The sequence below is a fragment of the Macrotis lagotis genome, chromosome X, assembly GCF_037893015.1.
Source record: "Macrotis lagotis isolate mMagLag1 chromosome X, bilby.v1.9.chrom.fasta, whole genome shotgun sequence".
NCBI lineage: Eukaryota > Metazoa > Chordata > Mammalia > Peramelemorphia > Peramelidae > Macrotis > Macrotis lagotis.
The window spans coordinates 616,573,894-616,586,023 of NC_133666.1; the positions used below are offsets into that span (position 1 = coordinate 616,573,894).

The 12,130-nt window shown below is 40.1% G+C and overlaps 1 pseudogene; it reads right to left on the minus strand.

Annotated features, from left to right (window-relative positions):
* LOC141496849 (RAC-beta serine/threonine-protein kinase pseudogene) lies at nucleotides 1-1,397 on the minus strand (annotated as a pseudogene).
* Between the last annotated feature and the right edge of the window lie 10,733 nt (nucleotides 1,398-12,130).

The following is a 12,130-nucleotide window of genomic DNA, read 5'->3' on the forward strand; positions in this document are numbered from 1 at the left end:
TCATTCCCGGATGCTGGCCAAATAAGAGAACTGTGGGAAGTGGGTGAGCTGGTCAGGCTCAAGAAAGCCCATGCTGTCATATCGTCTGGGGGGGGGGGGGGGTGATAGTGATGGACTGCGCCCTGAACTCATCATCAAAGTACCTCGTGTCAACCTCCGATGTGACCTGGGGCTTAAATGGGGGCGGGAGCTTCTTCTGCAAGACATCCTGCCAGTTGATGGCCGAGAAGAAGCGATGCTCCATGACCTCCTTGGCATCCCGGGGACCTCCACCCAGACTCTGTTTGGGGTCCTTTTTCAGGAGCCCAGCCAGCAAAGATTTGGCCTCAGGGCTCAGTGTGTGTGGGGGGAACAAATCTCCTCCATGAGGATCAACTCCAAGAGGCGTTCATGGTCCTGGTTGTAGAAGGGCAGCCGGCCGCACGCCATCTCATACATCACCACACCCAGCCCCTACCAGTCCACAGCCCACCCGTAGTCGTCCTCCAGCACCTCAGGGGCCAGGTACTCTGGGGTGCCACAAAAGGTCTTCATGGTGGCTCCATCTGTGATGCCCTCCTTGCAGAGGCCAAAGTCTGTGATCTTGATGTGCCCGTCTTTGTCCAGCATGAATTTCTCCAGCTTGATGTCTCGGTAGACTACATCCCTGGAGTGCAGGTACTCCAAGGCAGAGACGATCTCAGCCCCATAGAAGCGTGCCCTGTCCTCCGTGAAGACACGCTCTCTCGACAGGTGGAAGAACAGCTCCCCACCATTGGCATATTCCATCACGAAACATAGGCGGTCATTCGTCTGAAAGGCATACTTTAGTGCTGTGAGAAATGGGTGCCCGGTATTCTGCAGGACTCAACTCTCGGTGACGGTGTGGGCGACTTCATCCTTGGCAATGATGACCTCCTTCTTCAGGATCTTCATGGCATAATAGCGCCCTGTGGCCTTCTCCCGCACCAAGATGACTTTGCCAAAGGTGCCCTTGCCCAGGAGCTTGAGATAGTCAAAGTCGTTCATGGTCGCCTTCGTCCGGGTTTTGCTGATAGCCACTGAAGAGTCACTTGGGGGGAGCCACATTTGTAGTCTGAGCCTTCCATAGGCTCCTGATCCTTCAGGCTGTTGGCCACCATCTGGAGAGCCCTCATCCACTCCTCCCTCTCATCTGGAGAATCCTTTCGATAGCTGTTGTCCACTGCAAGCAGCGGATGACAAAAGTGTTGGGCCGAGGTCGCTCTGTCTTCATCAGCTGGCATTCTGCTACAGAAAAGTTATTTAAAGGGGGCAAACTCTGGTCAGGGTCCTCTGGCCTCTTTTTGTATCCAATGGATGAACCATCGCTTTTCAACAGAAAGCAACGAGGTCTCTAGGTGGAGCCAGCCTTCTTTGACGACAGACACCTCGTTCATGGTGGCGCCTGGCCTTGCCACCGCCTCGCCACCACCTCACCAGGGATGGGTCAGGAGAGAGTGTAGCTGGGGAGCCTCGGATGGAATGGAAGGTGCTGTCCGGCCCATTGCCGGGGCTCGCGCAGCAGCTCCGGAGCGAAGCCCCCCATCCCGCGGCACGAAAATTTAGATTTTAAGGAAAGTTTCTGAGGATTTAGACCCTGAGGAGAATTTAGACTCTAAGGAATATTTATTCTGAGCAGAGTTTAGACTCTGAGAAGTTTAGACTGGAGGGGAGGGGAATTGTCTCTGAGAAGAATTTAGACTGGGAAAAATTATTTTCAGGAGAATTTAGACTCTGCAGAAAATTGAGCCTGAAGAGAATTTAGGCTCTGAGGAAAATTTACAATTTACTCTGAAAGTGAATTTAGATTCTGAGGAAAACTTCTGAGAACTTAGACCTTGAGGAGAATTTATTCTGAGGAGGATTTAGACTCTAAGGAAAAGTTATTCTGAGCAGAGTTTAAACTCTGAGGAGAATTTCTGAGAATTTAGATTCTGAGGAGAATTTATTCTGAAGTGAATCTGGACTCTGAGGAAAATTTATTCTAAGGAGAATTTAGACTGTGGAAAATTTCTGAGAATTTAAACTCTGAGGAAAATTTAGATACTGAGGAAAGTTTAGACTCTGAGGAATATTTATGCTGAAGTGAAGTTAGACTCAGAGGAAAACTTACTCTGAGGAGAGTTTAAACTGGGTGGATGGGTGGGGGAATTTCTGAGAATTTAGACCCTGAGGAGAATTTATTCTGAGAATTTAGATTCTAAAAAATATTTATTCTGAGAAGAGTTTAGACTGGAGGGGAGGGGAATTTTTGAAAATAAGTCTCTGCTGGGCAGCTTGGTGGTACAGTGGATAGAGCACCGGCCCTAGAGTCAGGAGTACCTGAGTTCAAATCTGGCCTCAGACACTTAATAATTACCTAGTTGTGTGGCCTTGGGCAAGCCACTTGACCCCATTGCCTTGCAAAAACTAAAAAAAAAAAAAAAATGAGTATCTGAGAAGAATTTAGAGTGGGGAAAAATTATTTTCAGGAGAATTTAGACTCTGAAAAAAATTTACCTTAAGAGAGTTTAGGCTCTGAGGAAAATTTACAATTTACTCCGAGGTGAATTTAGATTTTAAGGAAAAGTTTCTGAGAATTTAGTCCTTGAGGAGAATTTATTCTAAGGAGGATTTAGACTCTAAGGAAAATTTATTCTGAGCAGAGTTTAGACTCTGAGGAGAGTTTAGACTGGGGGGAGGGGAATTTTTGAGAGTTTAGACTCTGAGAAGAATTTGCCCTAAGGTAAATTTAGGCCCTGAGGAAAATTTATCCTGAGACCTGTAAGGAAAATTTAGATCGTGAAAGAATTTCCCAAAAGAGATGGACCTCCATGAGCTTCTGGTTGAACCCTCAGAAATATTCTCTCCCCAAATCTAGGAAGATTTTCCCCTTAGGTCTCCACAGGTTCCTGAGACTAGGAAGGGGATTTTCTCTCTCTTCACAAGGGGCAGGTCCAGTTAGTAGATCTGAGGGAATCCCCTACTCTCTGGACCCCCTCTGCCAAGAGACAGGGGAAACTCATGCCTTAAAGGGACAAAATGTCTCTGAGGGAACTCTTTCCTACAAGCTTTTGGCTGAGGGTAGGGGACTTTTCAAGAAGGCCCCAACCTATTTCCAGGCCTTGCCTAGCTTTCTGAGTCAGGGTCCCACATAAGGATGGGAGAGTCTTTGGTGCTCTCAGACCCATAGGACACCCGTCACCTAAGCAGAGGCAGCAGGGACTCAGACAGAGACCACCAGTTGGCTGCTCCTCATGCTGTCCACGGGCAGACAAAGATCCAGGTGAGCCAGAAAATGGTCACACCTGCTTACTACTCAAGATGGTGGGTCCAGTGTCATAGCCTGAATTTAGAGACTGACTTTAATCTTAAGGAGGATTTAGAAGCATTTCCTGCCAGCCTTTCCCATTCTAGCAAGGCGCCTCTTTCCTCTTGACTCTTCTCAAAATGGAGAGGCTCTGAAACTTTTTTTAAATTTATTTTTATTAAAGATATTATTTGAGTTTTACAATTTTCCCCCCAATCTTGCTTCCCTCCCCCCACCCCACCCCCACGGAAAGCACTCTGTCAGTCTTTACTTTGTTTCCATGTTGTACCTTGATCCAAATTGGGTGTGATGAGAGAGAAATCATATCCTTAAAGAAGAGAAGTCTAAGAGGTAACAAGATCAGACAATAAGATATCTGTTTTTTTCTAAATGAAAGGGAATAGTCCTTGCACTTTGTTCAAACTCCACAGCTCCTTATCTGAATACAGATGGCACTCTTCTTTGCAGACAGCCCAAAATTGTTCCCGATTGTTGCACTGATGGAATGAGCAAGTCCTTTAAGGTTGAACATCACTCCCATGTTGCCATTAGGGTGTACAGTGTTTTTCTGGTTCTGCTCATCTCACTCAGCATCAGTTCATGCAAATCCCTCCAAGCTTCCCTGAAATCCCATCCCTCCTGGTTTCTAATAGAACAATAGTGTTCCATTACATACATATACCACAGTTTGCTAAGCCATTCCCCAATCGAAGGACATTTACTTGATTTCCAATTCTTTGCCACCACAAACAAGGCTGCTACAAATATTTTTTGTACAAGTAATGTTTTTACCCTTTTTGATCATCTCTTCAGGGTATAGACCCAGTAGTGGTATTGCTGGATCAAAGGGTATGCACATTTTTGTTGCCCTTTGGGCATAGTTCCAAATAGCTCTCCAGAAGGGTTGGATGAGTTCACAGCTCCACCAACAATGTAATAGTGTCCCAGATTTCCCACAACCCTTCCAACAATGATCATTATCCTTCCTGGTCATATTGGCCAATCTGAGAGGTGTGAGGTGGCACCTCAGAGAAGCTTTAATTTGCATTTCTCTAATAATTAATGATTTAGAGCATTTTTTATATGGCTAATGGATTGCTTTGATCTCCTCATCTGTAAATTGCCTTTGCATATCCTTTGACCATTTGTCAGTTGGGGAATGGCTTTTTGTTTTAAAAATATGACTCAGTTCTCTGTATATTTTAGAAATGAGTCCTTTGTCGGAATCATTAGTTGTAAAGATTGTTTCCCAATTTACTACATTTCTTTTGATCTTGGTTACATTGGTTTTATCTGTGCAAAAGCTTTTTAATTTAATGTAATGGAAATCATCTAATTGGTTTTTGGTGATGTTCTCCAACTCTTCCTTAGTCATAAACTGCTCCCCTTTCCATAGATCTGACAGGTAGACTAATCCTTGATTTTCTAATTTGCTTATAGTATTGTTTTTTATGTCGATGTCCTGTAACCATTTGGATCTTATCTTAGTAAAGGGTGTGAGGCGTTGGTCTAATCTAAGTTTCTTCCATACTAATTTCCAATTATCCCAGCAATTTTTATCAAAGAGGGAGTTTTTATCCCAGTGGCAAGACTCTTTGGGTTTATCAAACAGCAGATTACTATAATCATCTCCTGCTTTTACACCTAGTCTATTCCACTGGTCCACTTTATTTCTTAGCCAATACCAAACAGTTTTGATGACTGATGCTTTATAATATAATTTTAGATCAGGTAGGGCTAAGCCATCTTCTTTTGCGTTTTCATTAAGCTCCTGGCAATTCTTGACTTTTTATTTCTTCATATGAATTTACTTACAATTTTTTCTAACTCATTAAAGTAATTTTTTGGAATTTTGATTGGTAGGGCACTAAACAGATAGTTTAGTTTTGGTAGAATTGTCATTTTTATTATATTAGCTCTACCTATCCATGAGCAGTTGATATTTGCCTGGTTATTTAAATCTGATTTAATTTGTGTGAGAAGTGTTTTATAATTGTTTTCAAAAAGATTCTGAGTCTGTCTTGGCAAATAGACTCCAAATATTTTATACTGTCTGAGGTTACTTTGAATGGAATTTCTCTTTCTAGCTCTTCCTGCTGTTTCTTGCTAGACATATATAGAAAAGTTGAGGATTTATGAGGGTTTATTTTATAACCTGCAACTTTGCTAAAATTGCTAATTGTTTCCAGTACTTTTTTGGATGATTTCTTGGGATTCTCTAGGTAGACCATCATGTCATCTGCAAAGAGTGAGAGTTTTGTCTCTTCCTTCCCAAATCTAATTCCTTCCATTTCTTTTTCTTCTCTAATTGCTGATGCTAACATTTCTAATACCATATTGAATAGTAGTGGTGATAATGGGCACCCTTGTTTCACCCCTGATCTTATTGGGAATGCCTCTAGCCTCTCCCAATTGAATATAATGCTTGTTGATGGTTTCAGATAGATACTGCTAATTATTTTAAGAAACAGTCCATTTATTCCTACACTCTCTAGTGCTTTTAATAGGAACGGATGCTGTATTTTGTCAAAAGCTTTTTCAGCATCTATTGATATGATCATATGATTTCTGATAGGTTTGTTATTGATATAATTGAGTATACTAACAGTTTTCCTAATATTGAACCAACCCTGCATTCCTGGAATAAATCCTACTTGATCATAATGTATTATACTAGTGATGACTTGTTGTAATCATTTTGCTAAGATTTTATTTAGGATTTTTGCATCTATATTCATCAGGGAGATAGGTCTATAATTTTCTTTCTCTGTTTTAACTCTTCCTGGTTTAGGTAACAGTACCATATTGGTTTCATAGAAAGAGTTAGGCAGAGTTTCATCTTTCGCTATTTTTCAAAAGAGTTTATATAGGATTGGAACCAATTGTTCCTTAAATGTTTGGTAGAATTCACTTGTGAATCCATCAGGCCCTGGAGATTTTTTTTTAGGGAGTTCAATAATGGCTTGTTGAATTTCTTTTTCTGAGATAGGGTTGTTTAGGTATTTAATCTCTTCTTCATTTAACCTGGGCAACTTATATTTTTGTAAATATTCATCCATTTCACTTAAATTATCAAATTTATTGGCATAGAGTTGGGCAAAATAATTTCAAATTATTACTTTAATTTCCTCCTCATTGGTGGTGAGTTCAGCTTTTTCATCTATGACACTAGCAATTTGGTTTTCTTCTTTCTTTTTTTTAATCAAATTGACCAGAGGTTTATCAATTTTATTGTTTTTTTCATAATACCAACTTTTGGTTTTATTAATTCAATAGTTTTTTTGCTTTCGATTTTATTAATTTCTCCTTTAATTTTTAGAATTTCTAATTTGGTATTTAATTGGGGATTTTTGATTTGTTCTTTCTCTAATTTTTTTAGTTGCATGTTTAGTTCATTGATTTCCTCTTTCTCCAATTTATTCATGTAAGCATTTAGGACTATAATATATCCCCTGAGAGTCACTTGAAATGAATCCCATAGGTTTTGGTATGTTGTTTCATTACTAGGGTAGAATAGTTAATTCTTTCTATAATTTGTTTTTTGGTCCACTCATTTTTTAAAATGAAGTTATTCAGTTTCCAATTTGTTCTGGGTCTATATCTCCTTGGCCCAGTATTGCATATGACTTTTATTGCATTGTGATCTGAGAAAGATGTATTCACTATTTCTGCCTTTCTGCAGTTGATCATTAGGTTTTTATGTCCTAGTACAGGGTCAATTTTTGTATAAGTTCCATGTACTGCAGAGAAAAAGGTATATTCCTTTCTATCCCCATTCAGTTTCCTCCATACATTTACCATATCTAATTTTTCTCACAATCTATTTACCTCCTTAACTTCTTTCTTGTTTATTTTATGATTCGATTTATCTAGATCTGATAGTGGGAGGTTGAGGTCTCCCACTAATAGAGTTTTGCTGTCTATGTCTTCCTGTAGTATTTTCAGCTTCTCCTCTAAGAATTTGGGTGCTGTCCCACTGGGTGTATATATATTCAATATTGAAATGACTTTATTGTCTATGGTACCTTTTAGGAGGATAAAGTTTCCTTCCTTATCTCTTTTAATGCTATCTATTTTTGCTGCTGCTTTGTCTGAGATAAGGATTGCTACCCCTGCTTTTTTTTACTTCAGCTGAAGCAAAATATATTTTGCTCCAACCTTTTACCTTTACTCTATATGTATCTCTCTGCTTCAAATGAGTTTCTTGTAAGCAGCATATTGTAGGATTCTGGTTTTTTATCCACTCTGCTATTTGCTTATGTTTTAAGGGAGAGTTCATCCCATTCACATTCAAGGTTATGATTACTAATTCTTTATTGCCCTCTGTGCTATCATCCCTCTGTTTGTATTTCCCCCCCTTTCCCCCCCTTATCCATATTCCCCAGTATTTTGTTTCTGAATACCACCCCCTTCAGTGTGTTTGTCTTCCTATATCACACCCTCCCCTTTCTTTCTCCCTTCCCTTTTTCCCTTTTCCCTTCCCTTCCTTTTGTTATTTCTCCTTTTTCCCTTTCTCCGTCCCCTCTCCCCTTTTCCCCTTTTAATACTTGAAAGATTAGATGTTTTATAAGTTAACTGAGTATGTGTAGGTTGACTTTAAGCCAAGTCTGATGAGAAGAAGATTCAGGTGTTTCTCCTCTGCTCCCTTCTTCCCCTCTATTACCATAGGATTTTTTGTACCTCTTAGTGTAATGAGATTTACCCCATTCAATCCCCTCCCTCCTCCAGTCTCTTTCCTGTCCCCCTTTTTAAGGAGGTAGTGTTTTTTTAGATCCTTCTATCTAAGTCATAGAATATTCTGAGTGGCTGTCCCTTCTAGTTCAGTATATTCTATCAAATAGAGTCAAAATCCCTGGGAGTTATTAGAGTCTTTCTCCCAAGTGGGGTTAAAGCCAGTTACATCCCATTAGATAACAGTCTCATGGATAGGTCATGAATGTCCATCATTTCTGGCTAGGTATATTCTCTCTGTTAGAGTTACAATTCTCAAGATTTATGAGAATCTTTTTTACCCCATGCTGGGATATAGCCAGTTTCAATTTACTGGATTGCATGAAGCTCTGAAACTTAAGGGACCCCTCCTCACTCTGAAAGAGGCCAGGCCTTGACCCAAGAATATAAGGGAACATGTCAAGAAGATTTTCTATTTGTCAGGGGGTGGAAGGAGAGTTGGGAAAAGGGTGCCTGGGTTCAAGGATTTTCTCAAGGATTGAACCCTGTCAGGATCATTCTCTATGCAGAGTGAGATGCCATCCTTTTGAGGGATACAACTTCAAAGTACTCTGCAGCCAAGTTCTTATTTAAATGCTTGTCTTCTCTCTAAACCACCTCCAGACCTTAAATGACATCCTCTCTCTCCCCTTCTGTCTTAACACACCAACAAGAGTATATCATAACATCTTGCTGAGATCCCTCACCCACCCCAAAACAGCCCAGCTTCCAAATTCCCTTTGAGGATCAAGTTCATCAAAACCTCATTCCTCCCATGGACTTCAAATACTGGATTTCACATAGAGAAGACACCCTCTGTTAATCCACTCTTGGAAACATATTTCCTCTATTGTGAAATCCCTCCCAAGGAGGAAGACAGAGAGAATTCACTTCCTAAGGTGGGGAGAAAGAGAAACTGGTTCCCTATGGTCTCTATAGCAACCACAGCTGAGATAATAACCTTAGACCACAGGATGGATTCATCTATCCATGCTTTCTATCCATTTCTAGGACCCATCAGGGTTTGGAGAGAGAGAGAGAGAGAGAGAGAGAGAGAGAGAGAGAGAGAGAGGTTGAAAGGTAGTCAAATCTTTTTCTTTCATCCTTATCATGATGCCCTAGATCCTTGGGCAGACAACTTGTCCCTTTATCCATGCCACAAGGTCATGAAACCCTTGCTCTAGATAAGCATACACTCAAAAAGCATAAGGATATGAGAACCAAAGTTGAAAGAGACCTTGGAGTTTACTGATCCCAGTCCCCTTTTGGACAGATTGAGAAACTGAAATAATACAAGGCATTTGGAGCATCTGGTCTTTCAAGAATTTCCCTGTCCCATGTTTTGTTGTTGTTGTTTCCCCATTTCATCATACTGAAACACAATCAATTCAATTTAAAAATATGTACTAAGCTCCTAAGTTGTACAAGTCATTGTGTAAGGTGCTAGGGAGAAAGAATGAAAGAAAGGGAGGGAGAGAAAGAAAAGGAAAAGAAGATGGGAGAAAAAGAGAAAATGAAGAAAGAGAGAATGGGAGTGCAGAAAGAAGAGAGGGAAGAGAGAAAGAAAGAAAGGAAGAAGAAGGAAGGAAAAAAAAGCAGGAAGGAAAAGATGGGAGGGAGGGAGAAAGAATGAGAGAGAGGAAAGAAAAAAAGAGAAAGAATGGGGAGGGGAAGATCAACAGGGGGCAGTGAGTTAAGGAATAGGAGAACAAGGAAGGGAAGGAAGAGGAGGGGGGAAAAAGAGGAAAACCATGGAATAATCTTTGTCCTCAAAAATCTCAAACTCTTAACAAATCTAAGTTGCTTTGGTCCGAGATAAAGGCAGTCATGAGGGGGGAGAGTGGCATTTCCAAATGGATCAAATATCCTTAACTGTACTATGTTCAAATATACTAGGAAACCAGCCTCACTAGAAATTGAGTCTCCATCTGCCCTCAGTCAGTGTACCTTGCACACTGAGTCAATGTTGTACTTTCATTCTGAAGCATTTCCCCCGCATCCACACCATAAAGCATAACACACTAGTCCTGTACCAGAGCTCAGCTGGGTGGGCCAAGATTGCAAAGTCAAACGGTCACAGCACCTTTTCCTTTGCATCCCTGGTTACAAAGGGCTTAAGAAGTGAGTAAAGCAGGCAGCTTGGAGGAAGAAGAAGGGGAAGAAGAGAAGGAGTTGGCCCCATACTGCCCCTATCCTACTGTGAGATCTGTGAGTATCATCATGGAAAGGAAAATTGATTGAAGGAATAGAGAGGAAGATGAAGGTCAGAAAATTGCTTTACAAGAAAAGTGCAGAGGGCAGAGATGAGAGAAGAGTTTCCAGGGCATCCTCTCTGAAGTGCTCAGGGGACAACTCAGATAAGAATTGTACAGAATGAGAAAGCAGTGATGGTTTGAGATCAGAACACTGGCACAGAGTGGGCGCCCAGCAGTGAAATCACAAAAACACTGAAGTGTAATTCTTCAGCTGTGTATATTGCCTTACAGATTTCAAAGTACTTTCATATCTATTATCTCATTTGAGTATCACAATGGCCTTGTCAGACAAGCACTAAAGGAATTATTTAGCCACGTTTTAGAACTGTGGAAACCAAGCTACAAGAGGCTAAGAAATGTACCCAATGTCACACAGCTAATTAGTAGCTGAACAAAGACTCACCATATCTCTTAGTCCTTCTTTCTCCTAAACTCATTCTTATCTTTCTTCTCTATTTTAGAAACATAGAAATGGAAATTTGCAGAGAGCTTGGTCAAGCTAATCAAAGTTAACGTTCTCCTCCATGCAGAAATGCACCCTATGCTATGTTTGACAAGTGGTCATTCAAACTCCACAAGAGAATATTTACAATGGTAGAAAAGAATCTCTTCCATTTTGAGATGGCTCTGACTGTAGTTTCCTTATGTACTATCTGAGATCAGCCTCCCCATCACTTACACTTATTTGGCTTTTGTTCTGTCCTCTGGAACTGCATAGCTCCTTTCCATGACTGCTTTTATTATATTGGAAGAATATTATTATATTGGAAGAAATTGATCATGTGTCTCTATTTGTCTCTCAACAAACTATCTCTAGTTTCTTCAACCAATCCTAGTATGTAGATGAATACCAACTATCATAAGATTGTTATAAAGATTAAATTACATAAAATTTTTGTAATAAGAATATTCAATTGTAAGTTATTCTATTTTATAAGTTTAGTGATCAAGCTTCAGTTCCTTCATTTGTTAAAAAAAAAAGATAATAATCCTTGTCTTACTTATGCCACAGAGTGATCGTGAAAGGAGTACTTTGTAAATTGTAAATGTTCTTATTTTTTGATAGGGATTCATTATGTCAGTATTCTCTCTGCCAATGCAACCTGCAGCACCTTCAAGCTTTCTCTCCACTTGCAATTATTGTCCATATTTGCCAAGAAATTATCCACGGGAGATCTATCAAATATGATGGCAGCATTCTTGATATTTTAGATTCATGAGCATAGGAATATTTCACTCAGACTATCTTGTCCCTATTTCATGCTTTATCACATGACTAGCCTATATGATTTTTTTCCTAGTCTTATATTTCCTGGATAATATATTTTATGTTGCTTATTGGTTGTGAGCAATCATCAGTAGTATGTTGAAACTTTCTCCTTCATGCATCTTTCCATCATCCTTTGGGTTATTTGTAATTGTATTTTTCCAGAATCTGTTGGCTTCCATAATTTGAAATATCAATGAAGAAATATTGAGGCAATTGATGCATCAGTGGGAACCTAACCCCTGTCATTTCAGACCAAGATCACCTTGGAAACAACTCAATTGTGATTTCTTTGCCTCATTTTTAACCCTGCTCAGGGTATCCTCTGAGAATAGCACAATTTGCTTCAGGTCTGACTAATAGCTCCCTGAAAAGTTCTCTTTAGCATTCAGGCTAACAAGATCTTGTTGCATAAAGAATGGGTTGTTTGACCCTACAAAAATAAAGAACTGCTTGTATGTACTTGAACCTCTTATGAATGAGGGGGGAAAGCCTTTTCTTTTTTTTTTTTTTTTTTGAAGAGCATCACACAGTCTTCCCTGCTATTGGATCCTGTTTTCTCACTGATCACAATCCACATAATCCACAAGGCTAATGACACCAGTAGAT